The sequence below is a fragment of the Lissotriton helveticus genome, chromosome 1_1 (assembly GCF_964261635.1).
Source record: "Lissotriton helveticus chromosome 1_1, aLisHel1.1, whole genome shotgun sequence".
Taxonomy (NCBI): domain Eukaryota; kingdom Metazoa; phylum Chordata; class Amphibia; order Caudata; family Salamandridae; genus Lissotriton; species Lissotriton helveticus.
The window spans coordinates 1,910,674,873-1,910,692,402 of record NC_136057.1 but is presented as its reverse complement, the minus strand read 5'-3'; the positions used below and the strand labels follow the sequence as shown (position 1 = coordinate 1,910,692,402).

At 44.5% G+C, this 17,530-nt stretch overlaps 1 protein-coding gene across 2 annotated transcripts in view; it reads left to right on the top strand.

Annotated features, from left to right (window-relative positions):
• LOC144754819 (uncharacterized) overlaps positions 1–17,530 on the top strand; it is a 204,073-nt gene that overhangs the window by 175,252 nt on the left and 11,291 nt on the right. The window lies entirely within an intron of this gene.

Sequence of the window (17,530 nt, the reverse complement as noted above, 5' to 3'; positions counted from 1 at the left end):
CATGCCCTTTTGTCCTTTCTCTTTCCCAATGACCATTTAGTCTGCCCAGCAACTGTCTATTTTTAGTAATGGTCAAGCTTGCGCATGCGTATTCGAGCTTTCAAGGTTAATGATTGGTCACTGCTTAGGAATGTTCTCCAAACTGACCAGTGGTATTAAACTCCTCCCACAAGTTGGCTGTGTTCCAAAAATGCCCTTATATGTACCTAAATTGTATAAAGTGTATACCGCCTACTTTTTGAATTCTTGTTAAACTGTATAAAAGAAGCCACGCACCGATGTTCGGGGTGAAACTTCTTGCATTGCCGAAGGGTGCTGTAGGATTGTACCACCACCCCATGGGGTCTTAATAAACTTGTCTTTTGCATTTCCAGTTTCCGTGCCCACTTCCATTCTAATGTATCGAGAGTTTTTGCAGAGTATGTAGGTCTGTTGAAACCCAATACCACACAAACACCAGGAACCCCCCCGTAAACACAAAAGTGAGCGAAAACGCTAAAAAGTGAAAAACTTTTTCACCATGTATTTTATCCAAAACACTTTTATCCGGTATTAGACATTCACAGCAATGCCTCCAGACCCGTCAACCCAGGCGGAAACAAGTAGAAGACCCCCAAACAGACAAAAAGCAAACATACAAAAATGGGGACATCGACATTTTTAGGCAAATTTCCAAAATCACTCCGTGCGCGCTCTGCAGCTAGGCCCTAACTCTCCTTTGACACCATGGATTTTCTTCAAACCACTTGCAATCAAAAGTATCCATACCCAGCGTTGCTCCAACACCCCAAAACCCACCCCCAAACACCAGGAACGCCCCCAAACAGGCCCCCGAAAACACGAAAGTGAGCGAAAACGCTAAAAAGTGAAAAACTTTTTCACCATGTATTTTATCCAAAACACTTTTATCCGGTATTAGACATTCACAGCATGCCCCCAGACCCGTCAACCCAGGCGGAAACAAGTTTAACACACCCAAACAGCCAAAAAGCAAAACCACAAAAAGTGAGACTTGGCAAATTTCGGGCCTACCTGGAATTCAGTCCAAATGCGCTGTGCAGCTAGGCCCTAACTCCCCTTTTCCACCATGGATTTCCTGAAAAACAAATTCAATCGAAATTAGACTGAGCCAGCATTGCTCCCAGACCCCCCAACCACCTCCCAAACACCAGGATCCCCCCCAAACAGCACCCCAAACACAGGCAAGTAAGCAAAAACGGAAAAAACTTTTTCCCCATGGATTTTGTCCAAACCACTTTTATACGGTATTAGACCTTCCCAGCAATGCCAACAGACCCGTCAATCCAGGCGAAAAAAAGTAGAAGACCCCCAAACAGGCAAAAAGCGAAACCGGAAAAACTCACACTTAGAAATATTTAGGCCTCATTCCAAAATTACTCCAAGCGCGCTCTGCAGCTAGGCCATAACTCCCGTTTTCCACCATGGATTTCCTGAAAAAAAATGCAATCAAAATTAGACTGTGCCAGCAGTGCTCCCAGACCCCCCGACCCAGCACCGCAAATCTAGAACACCCCCAAAGAAACCCCCAAAAACCTGCAATACTGGTATATTCAAAACATCTACTAATCAAAGGAGGGAGGAGGAAAGACTGATCCTTCAGTTTCCTGTATTCAATGTAACTAATCAATGGGGAAGGATCACTTGTCCTGCATGAACCATGAACCAGGGTATGCAAGGAGTGAGCGACGTGTCTCATGCACGTGTTGGGTGGTCGTAGTAGCGGTATATTTGATTCTCCGCTATTAGTACACGTGTGTGCATAATCATAGGGTTAGTTCTTGGTATGCAGCCTCAACCAGGAGGATCTTACCCATGGTTAAAACAGTAGTGAGCCAGTGATGTGGACAGTGTTCAATTTAAAATACCCGTACAGCCAGATATTTGACTTTATTAAGTCTGGATTCGGGCAGCCCCATATGGGGGAAGTGCGTTCTTTGAAAAGGTTAGGAATTCAGAATGTACTAGCAATTAGTGAGAATAAAATGGCCAACATGTTTCAGCCCCATCTGCCGGTATTCGGACTTATGGGCTGTCTTCAGGACCAACCGTGATATGTGAAAGTGGTGCAGGTCTACAATATTGTTGTCAACAAGTGTGAGAAAAGAAAGTCATTAACCTGTTTCTTCTCTTTTAGGTCTCAATGTACCTGCAATATATAATACAAACATTGACAGAAAAACATACAAGGGTTAGGGTAAGGGGAGACACATAATGTCAAATTTGACTATTATCTTAATTGCAACTTAAAAAATGGCAATACTTTAACAAGTCCCTTAGTAAATGGCAGTGTCGACTCTCTCTTTTTCCACAAACGTGTTGCATGCAAAAAGTGTCTAAACCACGATAAACGCTGTATTGGTAGACTAATTTCTGGTCATGCAAAATGATCGTGTTACCAAAATTCTGTGCACTATGGTGCGCTCTCAAAGTGTGTGTCTATGCGCTCACAATCTCAAAGAACGCCGTCTCCAGCGTTCGTGCTCTTAGATCATGCGGAGCTACTGGGGATATGAGTTCACCAAACAGGCTGTTGATTAATCGGGTTTGCACATACCTGGAGCGTGTCAATATGTTGTAATAGAAAGTGAAGGAAGACTATTGTACTTTCGGATAGTTTCCAAAAGGAATTGTCAGGTTCTGATAAATGATTCCCAACATGAAAGTCACTGTTGTTATAAATGGATGCAAATGGAAGCCAGCCGATAAAGGCGGAGGTGTGGTCCTACTCTCAGCAGCTGGTTATGACAAACAATGTCTGGACCTATTGTCTGATGAAAAGTTTTATAAAGTATTAACAATAGACCCCACAACCAGGTTATAAACAACCATAAGAATGATGATTGAAGAAGCTGAAGTAAGCAACTGTATATCTAAAAAAGAGGCGGAATTCTTGGAAATCAGAACCCCAAGGATTCCCTACTTCTACTCTCTACCCAAAACACATAAAGCATGAATGCCACCACCAGGACGACCGATAGTCTCAGGTATTGGATCAGTCCTTGAGCCTCTCTCCCAATTTGCCGATCACTATCTGAAACCATTGGTACAAGAAACACCAACGTACTTAAAAGACAGTAGGGACCTTTTGAACATGTTAAAAGACATGGAGTATTCACCAGATACCATGCTGCTGGTCGGGCTTGATGTGGAAAGCCTTTACACAAGCTTACCCCAGCAGAAAACTTTGGATACCTTAGAGACCATTGTCTTCAACACAGACTGGCCACATAAGACGCCCAGACATTTCCTATTGGAATGCTGCCGTCTTGCCCTAACCGAAAATTACTTTCAGTACAAGGAAACTCTGTACTTACAATGCCACGGAACGTCGATGGGCAGTACATTTGCCCCAAGTGTGGCAGGGCTATATGTGAGCACCTTCGAAGAGGCACACATTCGCACTGAAGCAAATCCCTACTTTCGTCATATACTGTTTTGGAAGCAGTATATAGACGACATTCTGCTAATTTGGAGTGGGAATGAAGAAAGCCTAAAAGCCTTCCATACTTGGAATAATACGAGGGACGACTGCTTGAAATTCACCTATAGTGCTGACAAACATAGCTTGGATTTCTTGGATATTACCATCTATGCAGAGACAGGATCCCTACAGACACGTACTTTTTTCAAAGAAACAGCTAAGAACAGTCTGTTATCTTTCAAAAGCTTTCACCCCCATCCCTTAAGGGAGAATCTCCCTTAGAGCCAGTTCCTTAGGCTACGAAGGAACTGTAGTAGGAACACAGAATACAAAGCACAAGCTGAAGATCTTTGCAAGAAACTGGAAGATCGTGATTACCCCAGACGAGTGATCAGTAAGTGCAAAAAGCGAGCTCGCAATCAGAATAGAGAAGGCCTTCTAGAGACATCCAATAAGACGGAACCAGAAGGACTGATGACATGTGTCACTACCTACAGCCCAGTGACTGATGAAGTCAAGAAGATCGTCAATAGGAATTGGAGGATCCTGACGTCAGGGACACTCACATGGCCCAAGCCCAGGTTCGCTAATAAACAAAGCCGCAATCTAAAGGACATTCTTGTCCATACAAGACCACCACCTGCGAAGCTGCAACACAGAACAACCCCATTGGGAAACACCCCAGTCATGGGCCACTATCCTTGTGGTTCATGTTCGGTTTGCTGCCTGACCCAACCAACTAAAGAGCTTCAACTTCTCCCAAACTTCAAATGGAAGATATTAAGACATACAAACTACAACACTAGTCACATGGTATATATGATAACTTGCCCGTGCCAGATGAGATATATCGGAATGACATGCAGAAAAGAAAAGCTAAGAATTGGAGAGCACCGAAGTAACGTAAAATGCAAGAGAAGCACCACGAAGATGGCCAATCACTATCTGGAGATAGGCCACACAGTGGAAGAACTAAACTGGGTCGTTTTGGAAACATTAGAGAACAAGGACAGAAATGCCGAAAAGATTCTGTTTGAAAAGGAACAACGCTGGATCCATCGTTTGTGTACTGATTCCAGAGGCTTAAATGATAACATCCCTTGGCTGAGCCTGTGAAGACATAAAAACCTCGCCCATCTCGACAATGCCAATACAACTATATGTAACTAGAACTTTGGACCATTAACTTAGGCACCTGATTTATTCCAAACTACTAGCATCGCCTCGGCCAGAGTTCTATCTTGCCTTATCTAAACAGTTTGAACTGACATTAGAACCTGTCAAACAATGATCATGATGGAGGGATGACCATCTATAGATGAGAAACAGTGAAACATGCCTGTCACCACAGTACAAAAGATCTTCCTGCTTGACAGTATATGGAAACGTATCAGACTCCAACGTTGATCATATTACAGACTATTACATTCACATCTCATAACATGCTTGATGCAGCACCCTACTTAGCAACATCTATCATCCTACCATTAAAATTATTGTATACCTGACACCTTCCTAGGTATTACAAAATCAGGGTACAACAAGAAACCCAGCAACCTGATTGAGGTCAGTTGTTATCACCAACTGTAAGTCTATACTAGAACAACTGAATCCCATTAGTGTAGTTTTCACTACCAGTTCGGCCCCCAAACTAATACCCAGCCATCACGATATGGTTTCAATAGGAAATACGGGAGCCCATGCGAGCGATTCCCAGTCATTTGACAAAGTTCGTTTATTCATTAATTTTCAGTGTTCTTTAATTATACCCATTTATAACAACAGTGACTTTCATGTTGGGAATCATTTATCAGAACCTGACAATTCCTTTTGGAAACTATCGGAAAGTATGATAGTCTTCCTTCACTTTCTATTACAACAGACTTGCAATAGGGAACCCGGTAGCGCTCCTAGTTACTTCCGGGTTATCACTGGCAGCCTCAGCGTAATGCGAAGCCCGAGGAATGGAGCAGAAGGTAGATAGGAGAGATCCTCACGGCACGACAAAACCGCAAGTATTTCAGAACCCAGAACTAAAACCTTTAATTCTTCCCTGGGTCTAGTCCCCTCGATGCCATTGAAATACCCAAAGGAGGTGTGATATTGACATGCTCCAGGTATGTGCAAACCCGATTAATCAACAGCGTGTTTGGTGAACTCATATCCCCAGTAGCTCTGCATGATCTAAGAGCACGAACGCTGGAGACGGCGTTATTTGAGATTGTGAGCGCATAGACACACACTTTGAGAGCGCACCATAGTGCACAGAATTTTGGTAACACGATCATTTTGCATGACCAGAAATTAGTCTACCAATACAGCGTTTATCGTGGTTTAGACACTTTTTGCATGCAACACGTTTGTGGAAAAAGAGAGAGTCGACACTGCCATTTACTAAGGGACTTGTTAAAGTATTGCCATTTTTTAAGTTGCAATTAAGATAATAGTCAAATTTGACATTATGTGTCTCCCCTTACCCTAACCCTTGTATGTTTTTCTGTCAATGTTTGTATTATATATTGCAGGTACATTGAGACCTAAAAGAGAAGAAACAGGTTAATGACTTTCTTTTCTCACACTTGTTGGCAACAATATTGTAGACCTGCACCATTTTCACATATCACCGTTGGTCCTGAAGAAAGCCCATAAGTCCGAATACCGGCAGATGGGGCTGAAACATGTTGGCCATTTTATTCTCACTAATTGCTAATACATTCTGAATTCCTAACCTTTTCAAAGAACGCACTTTTTTAGCATTCCCCATATGGGGCTGCCCGAATCCAGACTTAATAAAGTCAAATATCTGGCTGTACGGGTATTTTAAACTGAACACTGTCCACATCACTGGCTCACTACTGTTTTAACCATGGGTAAGATCCTCCTGGTGGATCCTCCTGGTGGAGGCTGCATACCAAGAACTAACCCTATGATTATGCACACACGTGTACTAATAGCGGAGAATCAAATATACCGCTACTACGACCACCCAACACGTGCATGAGGGTTTTTTACCGGAGACACGTCGCTCACTCCCTGCATACCCTGGTTCATGCAGCACAAGTGATCCTTCCCCATTGATTAGTTATATTCAAAACATGGCAAATTGCGCTGTTCACAAAAAACAAACAGCAATTGGTACTTTCAACAGAGACAGACAGCCATTGCTGTCCACTGCATGCCATCTTCTCATTATTCATTACCTGTTCTACTTTTTGTCCGCATCTTCTTCGGAAAGTGAGGGCCCACAGGGCAGCCTCTCCTGTAAATTACAGAAGTAGGTCTGTCAACAATCAGCAAGCATGTAGTTAGTCAGTTATTTCAGTCCCACTTGAGGGGACTCGTCTACGAAGACAAAGTTTGTTTTTTCTCCATAATCCATCCATCTGCCTTCAGGGAAATGGATAGGGAAGTCTAGAGGAGGAGGATAGAGGAGCATGATTGATTTGTGAACTTGTGAACATCTGAATGTAGACTGCGGCACCTTCAAATCAATAAGGAAAATAAGATGAAGACAGTGCTGATGATGGACTTTTTGTGATTAGGTGATTAGAGTTTTGTTGTGGTAAAAGTAGCAAAACAAAGAAAGACACACAGGAATAAAAGTGAATAAGTACGGAAAAAAAGGAAGTAATTTTCAGGCCTCGGTGTCAGGGAAGTAGAGCTCGTCCTCCAAGTCTATGAATTGAGACGGGAGTAGGTCTGGTGACCGAGAAGAACTTCCGTTGGCGTCACCTAAGTCGGTGTCCTCTTCTTCCTGTATGCATTCACGTATTTTGTAATCGGGTAGTATGAAGTGCTGATTCGTCTTGATTATTGTTAACCTCTCCACATTTTTGTGCAAAAGGCGCATCCTTTTTGTAGTTACAATGGCACCAGCAGCACTGAAAACAAGTTCAGAAGACACGCTTGCAAGTGGGCAAGACAAATAATTTAGAGCCAGGTTGGTGATCAGTCGCCATCCAGACCTTTTCATATACCAATATGCCAATGGGTTCTCAATATGACAGACCTCTGTTGGGTCATCCAGATGGGCCTGCACTACCGACTCAAGGTTCTCCATGGTTGATCCACTTTGCGTAACATCTGCGACCTTTGCAAAAGTGGAACGAGCAACCCTTGCTGAGTTAGCCAATCCTCTTCTGACAATATTTTTGGGCGGTCTGGTGCAGGTGAGGATGATGATACGGTTGCTGGTGTCGTTAACGACTGTGAGGGAAAGTGACTCCCTTCGGCCGCGGATTGAGAAGTCGAACTTGACGCCGGATGGCCTGCTGATTCAGTTGTACTTGTGCTGCCTCCTTGAAGGTTCTGCCGCTCTTTTTCGAACCGAGTGGCTGACACAGCTAGCCAATGTTTGTACTTTGAAACATCTGCTTCATCAAAAGGAATGAATGCTTTGCTAGCCACTGCCTTTTTGTACCGTGGATCCAGAATAGTTACACAAATGTAATGTTGTTCTGTATGTATGTTTTTAAGCCTTTCATTGAGAAGTAGGCGCCTTAATAACTTCTCCGCCAAATCATATGCTTCTCGCTTTTCACCATCATCTCTGAACGTTGAAGACACGTCCTTCAGTTGGTGCTCTAGCATGCGCAACAATGGGATAGCTTTGCTCAAAGAACAGTCCTCCATGCTGACTGCACGTGTGAAGAGCTCAAAAGGACGAAGCATGTCTGTCAGGCTTGCAATTAGCTTCCATTCCTCCAACTCTAGCCTCATCTCTTTGTGAGTAGAACCCAGTTTATAGACATAATGATTTATTACCTCCCACTGCTCAAACAGACGCTCAAGCATGTAAAAGGTTGAGTTCCAACGTGTTGCCACCTCCTGGATGAGTCCTTTGACTGGCAGTCTACGTTCATGTTGAATGGTGCTCAGCTCCTCCGGGCCTTAAAAGAATGGCTGAAATGTGTGCAGATTCTTCGGCAGGTGGTCAGTAACTTGCTGACTGTGTTTTCATTTTTCAAGAAATCTTGAACCACAAGGTTAATACTGTGCGCCAAACACGGCACTCTGAAATAGCCACCTTGCTGCATGGCCTTAACTATATTACTGCCATTATCCGTGGAAACATAACCAACTATGCGATTTCTTGGATGCAGCCATTTAGAGACCTTCCTATCAAACTTCTCCAAAAGATTATGTGCAGTGTGAGATTTCTTCATGGCAAACATGCCTACTGTTGCATGTTTGCAAGTAGCTTGAAAAACTTCCTCCGTGTCAACACCTGCTGCAAAAGAGACCCAGTGTGCAGTGATGCACATGTAATCAAGGCCTTGGCAACTGGTCCACATGTCTGTTGTCATGTGAATAGTGTGAACAGCACTCTTCAGAATAGCTGCGCCAATCACCTTCAGCACATCTTGATGGAGTGCTGGAACACCAACCCTGGCAAAATAGGACCGGCTAGGAACCTTCCATTTAGGGCAGATTGTTGCCACTAATTCACGAAAACCCACCCCTTCTACGAAAGAGAAAGGGAGAAGGTCCAGCGCTAGCATTTTAGCTAGCTTTGCGTTATACGGACGTACCGTTGGGTGGTTGTGTTCAAATGGCGCATCCGACCAAAACACGCTGCTAATGGTGGGCTGGACCATTTTACGTGATGATGATGATGATGCAGATTTCAAACCAGTTAGGCTCATTGATTTAGTTTTTTGCATTGGTGTCTGTCCCTGATTCTTAGTGTGCCTCACACATGTTGCAGGGGTAGAGGGTGTGGGCGCTACCACTGCAGTGCTGCTGCCAGGGGTACTAGGTGTACCAGAAAAAATGTCGGTCGGTTCTTGACTTCCCTCCTGCACAATCGGCCCCTCATCAGCATCAGATGCAATGTCAATGGATACATTTGGATCAGTTCTACTTTGGACTTCCTGGATCTTACTTAGGTGCGCATACCACTGGATAGGGTGGTGTTTTTGGAGATGACCTCTCTGGCCTCCGGTACCATAGTTGGTACCAACGCCTTTTTGCTAACAGTAATGAAGTCCCAAACTGGGGACTGGAGATGTCTGCTGGTGGTGGAGGTGCTACTTTGACTTTCAATGCCAGATGAAGTGGAGGATGGGCGTGGCTGAATTAGTTTCTGTTGTTCACTTACAGCACCACTACTTGAGGTAATGGAGGTCGAGCTGGATGGAGGTCCCTTCTGATGAGAAAATATGGAAGCTGTAGGTCGTGTTGGTGTTGTAGTTAACTGCGTTGGTGGTGGTACCGGTGCCACGCCGCCCACATCCTGCTCAGCAGCCATTCGGGCTAGGGTTAAAATGTTTGTCTGCTGCATGCCCGCTGTGCTGGAGTGACGTCTGTAGATGACTGGGTCATCGTCAGACTGTTCATCAGCAGCAGAAGGCACCACTTCTTGTTCATCGTCATTAACCATAAGTCGAAGCCTTGCGGTAACCATCCTTTTAGGCTTAGCTTCCTTTGTCGGCTCAGTCAGACTGCATTGCTGGGTTCCAATCACGATCAAGGTCATCAGAATGAAGGGGGCTTGAAGAAGAACCTGTAGTAGTAGAAGTAGCACCCCTCCTTAACCTTTTTCTTGCTGGGGATCTGGAAGACAATGGATCATCCTCAGGAGGAGTGGCTTCCTCGGATGATTCTTCCACTTGAATATCAATTTCCTGATGTGCCCCTACTTCTGGAGGAACAAGCGTTATAGGCAGTTGTGCCGCTCCATGAACCACTAGTGGCACCTCTCCATGCACCTCTACTTACGCCTCTCCTTGTGCATGAACTTGCGCCTCTCCTTGCCCATGTACTTGCGCCTCTCCTTGCCCATGTACTTGCGCCCCTCTTTGCCCATGTACTTGCGCCTCTCCTTGCCCATATACTTGCGCCTTTCCTTGCCCATGTACTTGCGCTTGTACTAGTTGCACTTGTGGTTGTCGTTGCGGCTGTGGTTGTAGAACACTCGTCAGCTGAGTTACACCCGGCGTTGATTGATGGTACTTTCTTGTGATGAGCCAACATCACTGGTCGATGGTGATTGAACAACCAAAGTGGCTGCCGCAGCAGCACTCATGGTCTTCGACCTAACTTGGCGTGGTGGCACTGAGCCCCAAGAAGCGAAGGTGCTGCTTCCAGCTTGGTCCCCGGCGGACACCTCTGCTGCTGCAGGCGTACTTTTTTTCCCCAAAAAAGGTGTCGGTGGGCACACCAGTCTCCTTGGTAGGTGGTGCCACCTGCTTCTTCTGCTCCTTCTTACTGGCAGTGGCACTAGCAACTTTTTTCGCTGAGGCGCTACGGCCACCTTTCTTTGGGGCCATCTTCTTCAGATGTCAACTCAGAACAGCAGGCGGCAGTTGCACAAGTTGCAGAGTTGTCTTGTCTGTGGCCACACGTGACGTCACGTGATGTTGTGCTGCACACACCGCTGCAGGACTTCTTCATGGCACTGGTGGTTCTCTTGGGCACCTAAAAGCAATGGAAGCCAGAGGACCATCAGTTAAACACCCCAAAAAGTCAAAAAACACACAAAAATCACCACAATCCAATGCCATCCATGCCCTCAATGATGTTTACATTCAACACACCCCACAGAATGACTAGGCCCATGCACCACTGAGTAACCCAGGGCATAATGGAGGAAAGCAAGGCACATCGGATGCAGGCCTATGGCACAAAGCACACTGCCTGGCTTCAAAATGGCCCTTGACCCCCACCACATGGCCAGGCCCTGCCTGTACCAGCCCTCAAAATGGCCCCCACCCACATGGCCATGCCCCATCAACACCCCAAAAAACGAAAAACACATAAAAATCACCACAATCCAATGCCATCCATGCCCTCAATGATGTTTACATTCAAGACACCCCACAGAAAGACTAGGCCCATGCACCGCTGAGTAATACTGGGCATAATAGATGAAAAGAAGGCACATTGGATGCAGGCCTATGGCACAAAGCACACTGCCTGGCTTCAAAATGGCCCCTTGACCCCCACCACATGGCCAGGCCCTGCCTGTACCAGCCCTCAAAATGGCCCCCACCCACATGGCCATGCCCCATCAGCACCCCAAAAAATTGAAAAACACATAAAAATCACCACAATCCAATGCCATCCATGCCCTCAATTATGTTTACATTCAAGACACCCCACAGAAAGACTAGGCCCATGCACCACTGAGTAACCCTGGGCATAATGGATGAAAGCAAGGCACATTGGATGCAGGTCTATGGCACAAAGCGCACTGCCTGGCTTCAAACTGGCCCCTTGACCCCCACCAGATGGCCAGGCCCTGCCTGTACCAGCCCTCAAAATGGCCCCCACCCACATGGCCATGCCCCGTCAGAACCCCCAAAAATCGAAAAACACATACAAATCACCACAATCCAATGCCATCCATGCCCTCAATGATGTTTACATTCAAGACACCCCACAGAAAGACTAAGCCCATGCACCACTGAGTAACCCTGGGCATAATGGATGAAAGCAAGACATATTGGATGCAGGCCTATGGCACAAAGCACACTGCCTGGCTTCAAAATGGCCCCTTGACCCCACCACATGGCCAGGCCCTGCCTGTACCAGCCCTCAAAATGGCCCCCACCCACATGGCCATGCCCCATCAACACCCCAAAAAAAAAAAACACCTAAAAATCACCACAATCCAATGCCATCCATGCCCTCAATGATGTTTACATTCAAGACACCCCACAGAAAGACTAGGCCCATGCACCACTGAGTAACCCTGGGCATAATGGATGAAAGCAAGGCACATTGGATGCAGGCCTATGGCACAAAGCACACTGCCTGGCTTCAAAATGGCCCCGTGACCCCCGCCACATGGCCAGGCCCTGCCTGTACCAGCCCTCAAAATGGCCCCCACCCACATGGCCATGCCCCATCAACACCCCAAAAAATCGAAAAACACATAAAAATCACCACAATCCAATGCCATCCATGCCCTCAATGATGTTTACATTCAAGACACCCCACAGAAAGACTTGGTCCATGCACCACTCACTAGCTACCCCTGGGCCTACTGACTAGTGAGGCTTTACAGGCACCCCAAAATAAAAAAATAAAAACATATAACAATGAGCTAAAATTCCATGACATAAATGAGAATTAAGTTTAAAAAAAATCAGAGAAACAGTTGTATCATGCACCCATGACTAACCCTGGGCCTACCGGATACTGTGGCTAGCCACCCACCACAATATATATTTTGTTAAAGTTGTGAAAAAAGTTTTAGAACTGGAGTTGCCTCAACTGCAATGCCCCAAACAAACAACACCAACTTACTTGTAAAACCTCAGGTCCAAAAGTGATCCAAACTCCAAAGTCCAAAAAGTCCTCAAATACAAAAATCCACCAGCAGCAAGAAAAAGTAATCCTTCCAGCTACACAGCCAAATGAAAAGTGAGCAGGACATGCACAAAGCACTGGGAGGAGCCTGCTGGACAGGAACAGGAAGTTGGAGACTCTGGTGCACTTCCTTCCTCCCACCCCACCCCAAAAAATGGACTCCTGCACCAAAAAGTGCAGCCAAATGTCAATCTGAGGAGTTATTCTGATCAAAATCATAATTTTCCCAAGGTTTATGCTTCCTGCGGTGCATTTCTTGTGCAGAATTTCAATTTTTGCAATTTCGGGAACGGGAGAGTCAACGCGGCGCGCGCGATATTGTATTTTTCAAGCGCGACCAAGCAAAATAATTCGTAGCTTGCGAATTTGCAGATTATTGGGTAAATTCGCGCGATTCGCGGATCGCGAAATCGTCAAAAATCCGCAAATTCGCCCGCGAAACGGATTTTACGCCCACGCTTAATGCCAAGGGACCCTCGATTCTGAGGCAGTTTATTTCATCTCACCAGCCCACACGTGCTTTGTGGTCCCCTAGCCACAACCTGCCCATAGTCCCTCGAGTCAGGAGCGTCAGAGCGGGGGTCGTTCCTTTCATGCACCGCCCTATCCCACCCCCTCTCTCTGGAACGTTCTTCCTCTCTCCATCAGAAACATTCATAACCACTTTTTTTTAAGAAAATCCCTCATGCCTTGGCTTTTCGTAATCTAGCTTTCCCCCCTCCCATTCTTGGATGCTGACAGCTGCAGTTGTAGCCATATATATAGGCACCTCCGCTCCCAGCCGTGGATCCACCAGTTGTAATACAGCTGTGTTTGTTCTTGGGAAAGAGACAGAACTCCAAGTTTAAAGCATTGTATAATACTCCTGCATTTTTTAGGTACAGATCTTACTTCATCATCCTTTCCTCCACCAGTCCCTGTGATTTGTGAGGTCTTCTCATCCCAGCAGACTGCATGGAGTCAAAGTACTGAAGCTAACCCAAGAGCTCAGTAGATGAGTGATTATGCTTGATCCTAATTGGTTTCACCCCAAATATGAATTTTTAGAGGAATATGTAATTTTGTTAAGGTGGATAGCCGAAGGTGGTAATTTAATGTTTACTTTGTTTCAATTTTCTGAGCTGATATAAATGTAGTTCATTTAAACATGGTCTTAGAAAAGTCTTTCGGATCTGGGTGAATCTCACTAATCAACATCTTGCAATCAACATTTTTTTAATACAATAAAGCTTTAAAGCAAGAGTGTTCTCTGTTTGGTGCATCTATTTAACCATCCAGGCATCTTGCAACACTGCCTTATTTGGAAATTTGTGGTCGAAATCAACCGCTAGTTGCTACATTTGTTTCTAGATTTAACGAACAGGTGGTTTTAGCCGGAGAAGCCCGTGTTTGAACTTTTTGGATAAGTCCATTTCTTATTTTAAACCAGTGCCAGGAATTACTGTTCACCATTACACACAAAAGAGTAGTTGTGCTGAAACGGTGATGCGACTGCACAGCAACACAGATTAACTGAACTAGGGCCAAATTCCTATTAAAGTTTAAAATGGGGGTAATGTGCCAGCCCAGAGCAAACACCCCAAAGATTCCAGGCCTATGCGACATACATTTATCTGACGAAAAATTACACATATTATATGATTTGTCTGCACATTGACATTTCTACTGGACATGCTCAAGGAGCAAAGGTGTACACAATGGACAGGTGCATTCTTCACATCGAGATGTGCTCAATATCCTTAATACGTTCTCAGTAATAATAATAATCCACATTTGTAAAGCGCACAATCACCCGTAAGGGTCTCTAAGCGCTGGGGGCCGTTGGGAAGATTAAGCGAGCTATTGCCCAGAGTCACATGGTGCTGGGCTAATCTGCCGCCGGTGCTGGGGATCGAACCGTGATCCCCAGATTCCAGCATCAGTGCCCTGGCCGCGGCGCCACACCTCTCCCCCCACAACAGAAAACCACAGCGAAAATGAGAGTGAAAAATGTAATAGTATCATCACACACGAAGAGGGAGGCCATCTCATTACTAAATTATACAAAGCTTCCATGGCACTAGTCCCTAGCAGGGATACCAAGATACGTGAGACCTGGGAACGAGATCTGGGCCATCCCATAAAGGATGAACACTGGGCTTTCTGCTGTACCCAAATGAAAGAAGTTTACCTAAACAATAAACAGAAACTATTGCACTTGAAATTTTTATGGAGGGTTTATAGGTCCCCGGCCAAATTCAACTCCATAGATCCAACGAGGCCCCACTCATGTCCGAAATGTGGAACACAGTGAGATGACTTCTCACATATGACCTGGAATTGTGTGAAAATAGGGGGGTATTTGAGAGAAGTTTACACTATCCTGTCATGTATGATAGGCCTGGACATTAACCCCCTGCCAGAGGTGGCCCTGATGGGCTATGTACGCAACTTTCCAAAACAGGTGCGCAGATTTGTCGCTATTGCCTTGCTATTAGCTAAGGGCGAGACTGAGTTACGCTTGGGCAGTAAGGTCATCCCAACAACAAAAGCCTGGCTGAATAGCCTTCTTTACTGCAACACAAACAGTGAATTGTTTGCTATAACATTACCCCCGACATCGTGGCCCAAGGACTTCTGGAGACCGTTAAAGAACTTTCTATTGTCTGAAGAGCCCCAGTGTCGCAGTCCCCTGCTGGGATTGTCCCCACCAGGGTGGGTTGAATTACAGGTAGATATAGATGTATAATTTTAAGGTGTTTATAGATGAAGCAACTGTGAGAAAATATGTACATGTGGCTAAGTGGAACAGTCCGCAGTGATCAATGATTAGGACTCAATTAGGAAAATAGTGGTCAGAGCATTGCTATGTTGAAATTGACGTGTATGTACTGCTGCACTGAGAAATTGTTACATATGATGGTTTAATATAAGATGCAAAACTGTAAATAAAGTTTTTTTTTTTTAAAGAAAAATGAAATAGAACCTATTCCTAAAGTTCTCCAATACAAAACTTAAAAACCACTGTGAACCTGCCAATTAGGACGGGGGAGATAGAGAGGGGAAACCCCGTTTAGACCTTCATAGCTCCAAAGGGATAATGCATGTTGCACCCTGTAGAATGTAGCCTTTAATAAATGTCATGTTATTGCGCCTTCTACGTTTCCAATATAACTCTTGTGTTCCTTGTTTTCCCCCTTTTCCCTTTCCCTTTGTGACATTCCGGTCACTCTTCCTTATTGTAGATTCATGGTACAGCATTAGATGGTGTGAGAGGCTGTTTTATAATGTTGGCGTTTTTGACGCGATGCTGATCTCTTGAAGAATAAAGGTTTTTCCAGCTCCCTCTGACAGCATGATTCATTACGACTACACCCCCTTCAGAGAATAGACAGGTGTCTCTCATTCTTCTCTATGACGGGATAGGCTTATCAAGATGCAGTGTGTGATATATATATATATATATATATATATATATATATATATATATATATATATACAACTCCAGCAGATTAAAGCAGAAGACGGCACTCTGTGCATGCAGAAATTAAAATTTTAATATGCACGTGGGAACGTCAGACAACGTCTACGCGTTTCGGCTTGACAGCCTTGATCACGAAGCTGCCATGTTTTCTAAACAAGTGTTAAATAAAGTTTGAACAAGTAATAGACATAGAAAATGGCATACAATCTACGCCAATTCTAGTGGCAAAACTGTCAGCCATTTTGGAACTTGGTTATTCTGCATAGGTATATATATGAAATAAAATAAAACATAACAAATGCACCGATAAGATTATACAGTACTAATCACATTTGATACTGTCATAAATGTTTGAAATTGAGCCCCAGTGGGCCTATGTCACAATAAATAATTGTACACTTGTACACTTATACATGTATTACCAAAATTATATAATTGTACTATTAAAGACAATTCAGCCCAAGTGGGCAAAGTCATCCATGCATATATAGAGGACATCCTGTCCTAAAGTTTCTCAAACAACTGCAGCCAATAATGAAAAAATCTGAAGCCTATTGTAGGTTTCTCCATTCAAATAATTGTGTGCACATCAACATCCTGTGTGTGCCACAGAAGTTAAGTAACAATAAAAATGAAAAACCAAAAAGGTATCAAAAATTAAGAGTATACATCTTAGCTCGTTTGCTGGTAATTTTCAGTAATCCGTCTGGATAACCTACAACAGGAATGAAGAAGAAGCAAATAATATTAGAACACTTGTAATTATAGAAAACAAACAAAGTTGAAGATTAAACAATTAAAAAGCCTATGAAAGGCATACTGCTACATTGCACACACCAATAAATATCACAAATATTTAAAGGAAGGACTCAGAGACATTGGAATCCATAGATTATATATGATCTATGGAAACGGCATCAGGAAGACATTATAGAGACGTATATGTTGGACTTGGCCCTTCTCGCAGGTTCACCCCTAAACATTTTGCTTATGAATGTGAATTGGTGGTAGTGATTTTTGGTTTCTGCGCACTTTACCACTGTGTCCCAGGGTAAAGTGTGTGCGTGTGGTGAGGTTGGCCTGCCCTCCCATAGGAATGCATGGGGAATGTATGTGTCCATGTTAGTTCCTGATGCGTGGGGAGTGCAGGTGCAAGTTTGGTATGTGCGGACTTGTATGATTAAATGCTGCGCGATGATGTGTGCGGCATGATTGTGTCTAGTGTGGAAGTGCCACTTCTAGAAGTTGGCCTGTCTGTGTATAAAAGCTGAAATGACTGGCTGGCTTATGATTGGCTGGAGCTGGTTGGT